The sequence below is a fragment of the Balaenoptera physalus genome (assembly GCF_965194825.1).
Source record: "Balaenoptera physalus genome assembly, chromosome: 7".
NCBI lineage: Eukaryota > Metazoa > Chordata > Mammalia > Artiodactyla > Balaenopteridae > Balaenoptera > Balaenoptera physalus.
This window is the reverse complement of record NC_138886.1, coordinates 116,705,025-116,718,913: the sequence shown is the minus strand read 5'-3', so window position 1 is coordinate 116,718,913 and position 13,889 is coordinate 116,705,025. Positions and strand designations below refer to the sequence as shown.

The 13,889-nt window shown below is 40.0% G+C and overlaps 1 long non-coding RNA gene across 4 annotated transcripts in view; it reads left to right on the top strand.

Annotated features, from left to right (window-relative positions):
* Nucleotides 1-5,260: 5,260 nt before the first annotated feature.
* LOC309664100 overlaps nt 5,261-13,889 on the top strand; it is a 75,035-nt gene continuing 66,406 nt past the window's right edge. For 3 of the 4 annotated variants that reach the window (XR_014265603.1, XR_014265604.1, XR_014265605.1), the window contains exon 1: nt 5,261-12,179. This is a non-coding gene — a long non-coding RNA (uncharacterized lncRNA). The remainder of the gene's footprint in view (nt 12,180-13,889) is intronic. The other variant, XR_014265606.1, reaches the window with a different exon arrangement.

Genomic DNA, 13,889 nt, shown 5'->3' with positions numbered 1-13,889 from the left:
GTAAGGGTTGGGCGTGAGGCCAAGAACAGACATGAGTGGTAGAGGCTCCCTATGCCTCCAAAGAGGTTGCTGATTTTCAGCTCACAGAAAATGAGAAATCCATCAAGTCAGATGAGCACTTTTTGCAGTGTTATGGGTATAAGGAGCCACGTTGGCATTGCAGGGTCCACCCCATCACCATGTGAGGAAATCAGTGCTGTGCCAGGTTACATTTTCCCATGTCTTATTTCCCTATGGTTTGGGTCCACACAAGGTTTCAAGGCAGAGGGTCATTATCCCGCACAGTACGAATGCTTAGCCCTGTGTAAGGGGGCACAAGATAGATATGGCCTCTGCCCTTAAGGCGCTTACATTCTGTGGGAGGTTAGATGAAATAGACAGTGGGAAGGAACATCCAAGAGAAAGGTTGATGTGTACAATGATGCAGAGGTGTAGCTCGTTCATCAGATAAAAATGAGTATTCAATGAGTAACTCTAGAACTAAGAAAAAACGAACAGGAATGATGGGATAATTGTGTCAGTTAGTAGGAGAAATAAAATGAAGACTCTTCTATCCCAGGAAAAGGTATTTGGGCATTCTACTAAAAATAAGGAGTGGCTAAAGTCTACTGGAAAGATGGAGATGGGGTCTTTGAGAAAATTAAACTAGATATAGCATGCAGAGGATTTAGGGGATCAGAGAATGGAGGGGAAAATACCAGAGTGATGGTTAATTTTATGTGTCAACTTGACTAGATCATGGGGTGCCCAAACATTTGGTGAAACATTATTCTGGGTGTGTCTGTGAGGGTGTTTCTGGATGAGGTAAACATTTGAATTTGCAGACTGACTAAACAGATATGGGTGGGCCTCGTCCAATCAGTTGAAGGTCTGAATAGACCAAAAAAAGCTGACGCTTCTGTGAGTAAGAGGAAATATCCTCCAGCTTGATCACCTTCAGATGGGACATCGGTTTTTCTTGTCTTTTCAGTCTAACTGAAACATCAGCCCTTCCTTTGTCTTGAGCCTGCCAGGCTTCAGACTGGAAGTACATATCCTACTGGTTCTGTTTCTCTGGAGAACTCTGACTAATACAGCTAGTTAAGAGATCTTTTCGGTAGTATCCCAGGTGTAAGGTGGTAAGGACAGGGGCTAAGATGGTGACTCCAAAGAAGCAAAGGAAGGAATGAAAGAGAATGATAATACAAGGAAAAGTAACCAGAACTTAGTGACTGAATAATTGACTGACTGGGTTGAGGGTCAGAGAGGGATGGAGGCTTACTGCCTATCTGTCTAAGCCTGGTTTTCCTAGAAAGTAGAAGCTTGAGGCAAAACTTCCATGGTAACTCTTTATTTGGGCATGAATTCTCAGAGAAGGAAAAATGAGGGAAAATAGAAAGATAGACAAGGAGGGAAAAAGATCAAATGCCAGGTGACCACAGCTTTACAGGAAGCACAGATGGTTGCTCAGTCACCTGGGACGTTTCTGGAAAGGCTGTATGGCATCACTTTGACTTCAGGGGTCTGATGCGGGGGGTGGGGGAGGGAACCAAGTCGACTTTATCTGCCAGCCACATGCTCTCCTTCTTCTCTTACTGGTCCAGGTTCATCCCACAGGGTGTTGATTCCCCTGCCCTCGGGCCGCCTTTGGGAAGCCAGATCCCAGGACCCTGAGATGGTGCCTGGGGCTCAGGGTTCGAGACGCCTCCCTCCCTGCCTGCCCATCTGCCTCGGGCCTGCTGGGTGAGCCAATGCACGTGCGTGGACTTCACGTGGTCCTCGTTTTCTCCTGCTTGGAGAGCAGCAAGAGAACCCAGGTGGGAGGTTACAGGTGTGCAGTGAGGGGCATTGGACAAAGTGCACCTAGAATGCCTCTCAAGAGACCTGAGAGCACCATATGCTCTACGGACTGGCCTCTACTATGAAGGAAATAGCGCTCCGTGAGCCTCTCTCCAGGGAGATCAAAGCCTCCTCCGTCGTTACAAGAATATGCTGGTGCCAGACGCTCGTCCTGGAGGGACATCTGAAAACTATGGTCCAGCGAATCTGGAGAAGAGCAAAATTGGGTCTGGAATAGTCAGACCCTGAGAGAATGATGGTGCCATTGATCAGGACAAGAAAATCCTAAGGAGACACTGACATTTCCCAGAAAAGGAAAATAAATTATTTGCCTTTACATACTTGGCTGTGGTCCTGAGGTCATATCCTGCAGCAGGTATCAAAGACACATAAATCAGTGAAAAATTAATGTTTGAAGGACTTCAGAGGCCACTGTGTTAAAAATTTCTTATCCAAGAGATAGTGGAAGTTAAGGTTTAGGGAAGTTTAATGATTTTACAAAAGTCGCAATATGTTAGTTACAGAAGTGGGGTGAGAAAATCAAGTCCTTTCATCCAGGCTATTACTTTTGACTTAGTCGCATGGGAGATACCAGGAATCCTGAGTTCTCATCCTCAGTTCTCCGGTGTCAGTGGGCTTTGCCTTTTCACCTCTCCAGTGGGAATGTAGGACGAGGTGATGAGGTAACCCCCAACATTGCTTCCAGCTCTGATACTCTGTTACTCTCTGGTGCACTCAGGAGAGCATTATGGCCAAAGGAATAGACACGTTAGCTTTCAGAATGTTTCAGATCCCTAAGATCAATGCTTCCTCTCTGTGGTTACAAGAACATGCTTGTGCCCGGTGTTCATCCTGAAGGGACATCAGACAATGGAATCTGAAAGATTCTGGAATAGCCTAGAATAGCCAGTTCCTGAGAGAATAATGGTACCATTGACCAGAACAATGACAACAAAAATCTCAAGGAGAAATTGACACAGAACAGGAAAGCTGGCAAGGAACTGGAAGTCAATGATTAAGCTTCATGGTACGTCTTGATTTATGGTGTGGGATGAAGAGGAGAAACCATGAAGGAAGCCCACAAAGAAGAACTGGGTAGTGAAGTAGGAGAGGAATAGGAAAGAGCCTGGGGCTGAAGCCAGAGGAGAGGAAGCAGGTCTGATTAAAAGTGGCAAATGCCACAGACATCAAGGTGGGGATTGAGAAATGACCATGAGATTTAACAACAAAAATCTTTATATAGGAAAGACTTAAAGTACAGGGGAAAAAGCTCAAGGAATTAATTATGTATAAGAAAATGGATACAGAAGGGGAGAAATGGTGAGTGTAGGTAGTCCAAGGATATATTAGAATGAGAGATTTGTGGGATTTTGTGGGATTAGGGCTGTATAAGCATGTTTGTAGACTGGAGAAGAACAAGAGACTGAAGATTTGGGAAAGAGGATTTATCTGAAAGAAGGAGGTTCCAGAAGAGGTGCAAGAGGCAAACACCCCTATTGTAGACCAAGAGGATGTTTCGGGCAAGGAGAAGGGTGCCTCTTTCTCTGAAAAAAGGGGTGAGGTTTATTTGTTTAATTTATTTACTTTTTTAAAGTCATGTACAAAAATAGCAGAGTGGGTACTACTACGCCATAGAGGGAAGGAAGATCCCAAGGCACATGGGATCTTAGTTGGAACCTGAAAATATAGAATAACTTGGAGATGGAGGTTACAGACGCAGAGGTGGTGTGAGGTGAGGAAAGGGCAGATGAGGGCCTTTGTGGCAAAGGATTTATCTTCTGAGTCAGTGTGGAGGCAAGATCCAGACTGAGTGTTTGGGCTAAAGGCTGAGGACGGAGGGAAGGGTCTTAAGCAGGGGATGGAGAGTCAGTCAAAGGAAGGGTGAGCTGCTGTGAGGGTGCATTTAACAGCAAAGAGATGACCCTAGATGGCAAGGGTCTCAGTGGTCCTGAACGCGCAGCTTTATGGCTTCTACTTTAAGGTTCGGGGGCGAATCGTAAGATTGCAGAAAATACGTTTCCCAGGGCTGGGGATGGGCAGAACCGGAAATTAAAGGATAGAACGTGTCTGGAACCCTGATTAAGCCACTTTAAGGTTGCCGCTGAGTGTTTCAGGCTGAGCGGGTGGCATTGAAGTCATAAAGGCGCCGACGAGCTAGGTAAAGCGGAGGGATGAAAGGGCTGGCTGGCGTGCTAGGAGAACAAGTCCAGGAACAGGAGTGTGTGGAAGATACCAGGTCAGAACGTCGTGGTTAGAGAGGGAAATTGTCGAGTAAAAGGAAGAAGCAGAGAATGGTTTGTGCAGACGACAGATCGTGCCCTTGCGGAGCTCACACCCTAGCAGGGGCGGGCGGGCCCTCAAAACATCTCAACCACAGTGAATGAGTAACTTACTTAGGAGTATGAAAAAAGGAGAGAGGAGAGTGGAGTAAGAGAGGTTGGGATGCAGGGGCAGGTAGGATGGGACGTAAATGTTCACAGGCTGTCAGGGTGGGTCTCGTTGAGAAGGTGTGATTTGAATAAAGACTGATGGAGGAGAAAGAGTGACCGTGAAGGGATCTGGGCACACAGTTCGAGGAGGAGGGGTCCGGGGAAGCCAAGTCTCTCCGTGGGAGCGAGGGGATCACGAAGACCTGCAGAGAGCCGTCCAAGGCTTTGCCTCCACTGTGATGCCAGACCTGGGACTCTTCTGAGCTGTACAGCTGTGAAGCCCAGTTTACATGTCATGGCCAGAGGCAGGGATGGCACACTCTCTGCCCCGGATTCCTTCCCTCTATGGCGTAACAGTACCCACTCTGCCATTTTCGTGCATGACTTTAAAAATATGAGTCGGTATTGCAAGCATTAGCTGTGCGAGTTCTTGGCTAAGGAAAGATTAATCTTTAACCCGATCTGATCCTAAACCTGAGGAATGAACTCAGAAATGGGGCAAATGAAACTTTACTTTGGGATTTGGAAAATCGGGAGGATGGATTCCTATCAGTATGAAATGTTTCACTAGGATTTTAAGTCTTTATTGGATAGTCAAAGTGGCACATATGATTACTAGTCACCCAAAATATTCCAGTAACAAAATGTATTCTTAGTGGCTGATATGAGAATTCTTCTAAGGGAGAAATGCAACTTTTTTTCTAAAACACCCGGCTGGATAAGCCCTTGAGGGTTCATAGGTTTTGATGAAGAGTGTGAACTGAGAGGCTATAAAATTGGAGGTCTGAGTCAAGATTGTTTATTGCTGCAGGAGTCTTGGATCTGGATTGTATAGGAGTTACGGGTGGAGTTAAAAGGCGGATAGAGTCTGCCATACAGAGTGAAGTAAGTCAGAAAGAGAAAAACAAATACAGTATGCTAACACATATATATGGAATCTAAGGGGAAAAAAAAAAGGTCATGAAGAACCTAGTGGCAAGACGGGAATAGACACAGACCTACCAGAGAATGGACTTGAGGATATGGGGAGGGGGAGGGGTAAGATGTGACAGGGTGAGAGAGTGGCATGGACATATAAACACTACCAAATGTAAAATAGATAGCTAGTGGGAAGTAGCCACATAGCACAGGGAGATCAGCTCGGTGCTTTGTGACCACCTAGAGGGGTGGGATGGGGAGGGTGGGAGGGAGGGAGATGCAAGAGGGAAGAGATATGGGAACATATGTATATGTATAACTGATTCACTTTGTTATAAAGCAGAAACTAACACACCATTGTAAAGCAATTATACTCCAATAAAGATGTTAAAAAAAAAAAAAGGCGGATGGATAGTGTAAACACTGGTTGTTTGTTGGTTATGAGATTGTACGTTTTTTATCAAGCATTATTGACATATTCAAACCTGACATGGAATGATTCCTAAAGCACAAGAACTCTTTGATAAATGTTTCCTGAGTTTCTATAATAATGAAACACTAAGGGACTTACAAAGATCACAACAAGCCTTTTAATCAACGATTAATTCCAGGAACAAATTGTAAAATTAAATTCATTACAGGAAAGCCTCGTTTACTTTATCATTGTAACAAATGAACAATTTGCAAGAGAGTTTGAGGAAACTTATAATCAAAGACAAGGACGAAGCTCAGATGCCAGGGTGCGAGTGACAGTGTCATTTGATAACGTTCCCTGAGATTTCTGTAGTCATTTACTTATTGGGTTGGAGAAGCTCAGCTAAGAAAGTTTAATTTATCAAACAGACTTATCTTTTCAAATGTTCTTATAAACAACATAAACACCATATTGTCTAAGACGAGCTTCTGGCCAGACATAATTAGGAATCGACACTATAATTTTTCAAGCCATATAGCTAGTGAAGTTAGAATCAGATAATTTCTACTAGCTGGTTAAGGTTATAAAGAATGGTCAGTATGACGCTGAGTATTATAAGTGCTCTCAGCTCCTGCAGGAAAGTCTTTGATTTTCTCTCACCAGCTGTGTATTAGGATGACTGTTTAGAAGCCTAATGTGTTTGCTGCCGCTCTGTGAATTAGAAGAGAAGAGGAAAGGAGAGAAAAGAAAAGAAGATAAATGTCTTAGGCTGAGTGACCTCAATAAAGGGAGAATGCAAAAACCAAACCAACTGCCACCCCGAGTGCTAGATATTCAGGAGAGAAAACTTTCCAACATAGACCATATAGATGGGAAAGAGACATCACCAGCCATTAAGCTGGGGCAGAGGGAATTCATTTACACCTTCACCCTGTCTGAAAATCAGATGGTGGAGGTGGTGCTGATGAGTAGGTGGACAGTATAGAGGTTGGGGGAAGATTAGTCCGTTCTTTTATCTACAGAGGACCAGCCTGAGTACGAGACCAAAGTTCACGAGAAAATGCTGAAAGAGAGCGACAAGTCTCTGTTCCAGAAATTGGGAAACAGTACGACCGAGAGTGAGAATGAGTGTGTGGACAAATGGGAGAGCAGGTCAGAGAAGAAAGAAACCATTTCAGGAGTGGTGCCTCTGGACTCCGTCACCTGTACATCTAATAACCATAGCAGCCACCTCCAGACCAGCCAGCTCAACGACAGCTAACCTTCATTCAGTCCTTTCTGTGGGCCAGGCACGGTTCTCAGTGCATTATATTATTTTATTCTCGCAATAAATGTATGAGGCTGGGAAAAAAATAAAGAAGATCTCAGGGGAGAAATGGGAAGGATTCTTATCCAAGTGAACTTGAACTTTCAAGGAGGTACAGGCGGTATGCCTAGAATGCTTTAATTAGAAATGGGCTCTGATGTTGGGAATGAATTTCCTGACAAAATACCATCTTTCAATGATCTGGTTAGTTAGTCATCGCCTGCTACACCCAAGCAACAACCCTGGGCCGCCACACTGGTGAAGAGTTATGTAATCCCATGATTGCCTTAAGTGAATACTGAAGACATAAGCAGTGAATCCTCCAAATTCTCAAGTGTTTTCATCCATACCATAACTCCTGGTCATGGCTGTTACTTTTTTTCTTCATGTAGCAGAAAGAATGATTCAAAAAATTTTTAAATGGTGCCATATCATGCCACTCCCTGATTATATGCTTCAGTGGCTCCAGGACTCTGTGTTTCAAAGCACTCAGTTTTACTTGATAGAACTTTCCTCAGTCACATGTTATTATTTATTTAATCTATATGTTTATTTGCTGAATACCTGTTTCTTCTATTAAACTATTAGCTGTATGAGGACAGAGAGCATATCAGTTTATCCAGCCATTATTTTTTACTCATACTTCTTGAACAAGATAAAAATGTTTCCTGACCACATGGACCTTACAGTTTACTAGGAAAAAATTTTCAAAATCAAACAGGTAATAACATAAAGTATGAGTTGCAATTTTAGAGACAGTAACGCCATGGGGGTGCATGGAAGAAACAGCTAGCCAGCCTGAGGGATTGGGTTAGGTCAGAAAAGACTTTCTGGTGTAAATGATACATAAGCCGAAACTTAAAAGGTGAACAAATGCTAACCAGGCAATGAAGATAGCTAAGAATATTTCTGGAAGAGGGGAGAGATGGTAAAAGAATTATACTATATTATATACTATATATTATACTATGTATAATATATAGTATACTATTATACTATGCTTATGATTCGGTTCAACGTGGATGGTGCTTGGTGTGTGAGGTGAGTGACAAAAAAGGAGACTGGACAGATAGGAAGGGTGTTGTGAGCCATCTCTGAGCTCTTAGGGGCATCAGAAAAGTCATTGAAATGTTATAAATTAGGATTCAAAGGATCACAGAAACTCATCCAGGTACTTGGGCTTCTTTTTGAGAAAGACCTGGGGGAAAAGATAGAGGTAAACAAGTCAGACAGTTTAAGTAAGCCAAATGAGTAGCTAGGATGACTTGAAATCGGACAGGAGTGGGGCCGTTGGGAAAAGAGAAAAGTCTAAAAATGATTAGAAAGTAGGTTAAACAAGATTTGATTTTTGACCAAACGTGGGAATGAAGGACAGAAAAGAGTCAAAGGAGACTTTGAAGTTTCTGGCGTGGGCAGTGGGGAACACGTAGGAAGAAGCTGGTTGGAGAAAAGGTGAAGATGATGGAGTTCAGTTTGGGATACACTGAGCTTAAAATGCCCAGAAGCCAGCAAAGTAGCAGAGTCCAATAGGCAGGCATGCACGCAGGTAGGAGGCTTCACAGAGAAATCGGGCACAAAGATTTGAGATTTATAACCATGGAGTCGGTAAAAATCACCAGGAGTGCCTGTGCAGAGCAAGAAGAGACGATGGCCTCGGTAGGACTAAACCGTGAGGAAATGATTCATATTTAGAGGGCAAGCATGAGAAGAGGACCTTTAAAAAATATCTGAAAGGAAAAGAGGTTAGGATTATGAAAATCAATGGAAGAAAGTGTTTCAAGAAAGGAATGGTCAACAAGTGGTGAAAAGTCCCCAGCAGATCTGTCAAAAGAAATTTGCCAGTCACCTTGACAGTAGTGGTTCCAGCAGGGAAGAAAGCTGGATTGCAGTGGGATACCAGGGAATGGGGATTAAAATACATAACTTTTATAAGACGCTTAGTTGAACAGGAAGAGAGATAGGGGGATAGCTGGAAGGGAGTGTGCCATTAGCAATTTTTTTACTTTTAATGTAGGAGATGCTCAAACATGCTTCATACTTACACAAAACGATCAGTAGAAAGTGAGTGGTTGAAGACACCAGTGTAATTGAAGAAAAATGTTCAAATCTTTATATTCTGAAATATATGTGATTTTCTAACATGTGGGTAAAATCAAACGTCAGGAAATCATGCTAAGTATGACAACAGTATTCTATTTTCAAGCAGTTTCCATTATCTGTCAAACATTGTAGAACATTTAAGTTAGGCATGAAATTTATTTTGGCTCATAATGTCCTTAATATAAACTTTGTTTGGATTTCATTGTTGACAAGATGTTTGAAATTGGACATTTTGGAGCATAGCCATCCATTTGTTACGCATTTCGTGGTGAAAGTCTTCAACTTTCTGAGTAAAAGTATTGAGGATTATGTTAAACAGCTAAAGGCAGCAAAGCAAATTTCTTGTTCTGGGTTAAGTAAAGAAGTCTGTGGTATCAACTAGTTAGATATGTTACACGAATGAGAGCAAAATTAGTCTTGACCCATTTCTGGCAGGTCTAGAAAAACATGAGATATAATTTCTACCACACACAAAGTGTTGCATCAGAATAACATAGGGTATCACTGTTGAGCCTAGAAAGGGCCAGGAATATGCTGTACTTGGACAGACCCTGCCTCCCAATGGGACCAGAAACCTCAATGACTGTCCAGGTTGAATCAATTCAGAGATTTTGGAACTATGTGGAGATTCAGACTGGAAAGTCAGGGGCCACCATTGACGATCTCAAGAGGTGACAAATTCCATCAGGATATGCAGTTGGTGAAGACTTTCCATGTGAGTAAACACAAATCAGCTCTGATACAAGGTGCATAAAAATCACAGAGAGCTCTTATGAGGATCATTGGAAAAGAAAAAAAGAGACGAATGTCACTCTTATTTCGTCCACATTTTCTTTTCTCTTCCTGTAGATAAAGTTGTGAGAATCATTCCAGAAAAGAAAATGAAAAATGAAAATGGTTGTTAGTCCAATAATGGAAACTGTTGTGATTAAGTTTTTGGAAAGTTTGAAATGGAAAGAGAGTTTAGTGCAGATAGGGTAAACAAATCAGCCCACCACCTGTTTTTGTTAATAAAGTTTTATTAGAACACAGCTTCACCCATTTGTGTCTGTCTTGACTGTGGCTGGGGCACACTTTAGTAGTTGTAACAAAGACTTTATGGACTTCAAAGATAAAAATATTTTCTATTTGGCTCTTTAGAAAAAAATTTGCCAGCACTCTAGTTCAGTGAATCAGTTTAGTTTTTAAAAACTTTCTTTCTGTAGGTTCCTCTTTTTCCCTCCCTGTGAAAATACGCTGAAGCAAATAGCAAGTGCAAACGATTTAATTTATAATTGTGTATATGAGACTAAAGACATAACTACTTCTCAATCAGACTTCTCTGATTTCAGTGGAAACCGACGGGGAGCAATAGGAGAAAGTGAGTGTGTAAAGATAAAGAGTGACAGGAAAATAGCTAAGAAAGCATTGATTCATAAGGTCAAATGCACTTCCAAAGAAAATATCTTCAATTTTCATATCCTTTCAATCCTTCGTTAGATAACTCATAGACTTGGCATTTAAAAGGCTTAAAAACAGTCAGATCAAATAGGTTTCATTCTTCTTGGTTGTCTTGCCCTCATCAAGTGGTAATTTCTTTATAAGGAAGGAAACAAATTTAGAGGAAGAAAACATGGTGTGTATTGAAGTGGCTTTTTTCTACTTGGTAGCAGTGACATTAAGTCAAAACTCTCCAAATAAAAGCTAGAATGCTATTTCCTATTATTTGCTCTGTCAAACTGGGGCTCTCCGATGTCCATACTCCTCAGAAATTTTTTTTGTGGTAGATTATCGTAGAATTTGATAAGTGAAGGTGGACTAATTTCTATTACCTGTTCTTAGGCAAAAATGATATCAAATGCTTAAAAAATACACTTTGCCCTAGTAATTCCTTTATTTCAAAATCATTCTAAATAAATTATTAAGGTTATAGGCAGCTACTTAAATATAGAATGTACAACAGAAGAAATCTTTACAGTAAGTAAACATGAAAAATATCTAAATGACCAATAATAAAGGATTTGGTTAAGTAAATTATGGTGTATACATTAAATGGTCTACTTACAGCCACTGAATGATATTGTAGGTAAATATTTTTTAACACAGAAAATGTTCATAATATCTAAGTGAAGGAAACAGGATACAACATGGTATGTACATTTTGGTCCAATTTTTATTTAAAGCTACACTTTTACACCTATACCCCAGCTTTTTAATTTAAATTTTAATTTTTATTTATACCCCAGTTTTTAATTCTAAAGTGTATAATTTTTGTTATGGTCTAATTTAGACATATACACATCACATTTTTAATTGTGATTATTTTAACAATAAAATATAGATATTTTAAATGTTAAAAAACTGTATATACTTTTTTCTTAAATTAACTTTTTAAATATAAGAATATTATTTTACATTTTGTAAAAGGCTAACATTGTCCAATAATTAAATGCAGAAATAAAATTACAGTATATTTTACTTTCACTTGGCTAATTTTTGTTCATTATTTAAGCTTTCACTTAAAATATTTGTGAAGTTACTTTAAAAGTTTCTGAAATGAAGGTGATCCTATGTTTGAATCAGACTTATTTGAGTAAAAAGCTAAGAAATAGACCTCCTTTCATCTTAGCAGTCCTCACTGAGACATGACCAAGGGCACAGAACTAGATGAACTTTGAAGTTCATTTCTAGTCTCATAATTCACTGAAAGTGCCTGAAGATGTGAACTCAGCTCCTAATTTACAGTACATCAGAGACTCTGCTTTTAGAAGTGTATGGATTCTGGTATAAGTAAAATATGGTGGTTAAAAAATTCAGTCCCACAAATCAAGCATCAGGATTAGAGGTGATCATTTGTCAAAAAAACAGGTTAGTTTAGCTTAATAAGGCTGTCCTCCGGTTCTTGAGTTCACAGTGTTTTAGTAAAGAGATGGGGGGGGGGGTCTCACATCACACCACAGTTGGGGTCTGGTCAGGAATCTAGGGTTTCCCTTTGAAAGGATCTAATCCATGTTTATGTAACTATGATTTTTCTATAATTTGTTATCTGATCACTTATTTGTTAGTATAAATAGTCAAGATTTAAATTTTGCTGCACTTGTAACTAAACAACTTGTAAAACAACTTGAATTTTTTTTCTAATCAGGTTTTCTGATTTTGGAGTCTGCCTGGTTGACTGAACATCGGATGAATGACTTGGGTTCCCCTGTCTTTGGTGAGCTGGACAGATGTGGCACTTGTGAAACGTGGTGGGGAAAGATCTCAATTTCATCCTTTCCACTTAAACCTAAACTCAAAAACATCTTATTTTCCCTGAAAGTATACATCACAGTTTACCTTGGAAAGTCTTGTAATACAATATTTTAGTTTCTCTGGGAATATAATTATCTGCAATGAGTTTTTACATTTTGTAGGAAATTAATATTTCCCAAAGGATAGAGGGTGAACCCAGCTACCATTTTGAGTCTTGGATGCATTGGAACATGTTTTCCTGCTGGTACTTCTGATAGAGCTGATTTGACTCCAAATAAATTGTCAATAAAGGGAGCATTGACTTATACTGGCTTGATTTTAGATATTCTCGTATATGAAATGAGTTTTTTTGTTTTAACAAAAAGTAAGTCAAATGTCTGACTTGCTAGTTATATTTGAAAAACTTGGAAAGAAGAAATAAGAAGGTAAAATTTTAATGTGGAATAAAGTGTCAGATTGGTTCCTAACAATATACTGGTATTCACTCATTCGATAACCAAATTTAATCAACATCGAAATTCCAAATCACTACCAATTTTTTGTTGTTGTTCATAAAGCCTTTCATTATTAGCCTTAAAGCCAAGGCAAAGATGCGCATGACTAGGTATTTTGCTTGCTGCTCTGGTCTTTTGCTACATACTGATGTGATAGAAATTGTCATCCTGGTTAGGCTGCCAGAATTTTTATGTTGCTTTATCAAAATCACTTATTTACTGCTGGGACTGGATTTTAAAGCTACATTTCTGATCTATTTTCCTCTGACATTTGGGTGCTAAACTGAGCCACAATGTATATTTTTGAAATGTAAAAAGCTATATTCTGAAAGATTTTTTTGGTGTTCAACAAAAGTGCCTTGTTCATTGTTATTTAATAGTATTAACCTCAATTACCTCAGTTGTAATTAAACTTAGTACTAAATTAATTAGTATTAAACCTAATTAAACTCAAAAGCTTTTGCACAGCAAAGGAAACCATAAACAAAACAAAAGGACAACCCACAGAATGGGAGAAAATATTTGCAAACGATGGGACAAACAAGGGATTAGTCTCTGAAATTTACAAACAGCTCATGCAGCTCAATATCACAAAAACAAACAACCCAATCCAAGAATGGGCAGAAAACCTAAAGAGATATTTTTCCAAAGAAGACATACAGATGGCCAAGAGGCACATGAAAAGATGCTCAACATCGCTAATTATTAGAGAAATGCAAATCAAAACTACAATGAGATATCACACCAGTCAGAAAGGCCATCATCAAAAAATCTGCAAACAATAAATGCTGGAGAGGGTGTGGAGAAAAGGGAACCCTCCTACACTGTTGGTGGGAACGTAAATTGGTGCAGCCACTATGGAGAACAGTATGGAGGTTCCTTAAAAAACTAAAAATAGAGCTACCAGATGATCCAGCAATCCCACTACTGGGCATATATCCAGAGAAAACCATAATTCAAAAAGACACATGCACCCCAATGTTCATTGCAGCTCTATTTACAATAGTCAGGACATGGAAGCAACCTAAGTGTCCATCGACAGATGAATAGATAAAGAAGATGTGATATGTGTGTGTGTGTGTGTGTGTGTGTGTGTGTGTGTGTGTGTATATATATATATATATATAAAATGTAATATTACTCAGCCATTAAAATGAATGAAATAATGCCATTTTCAG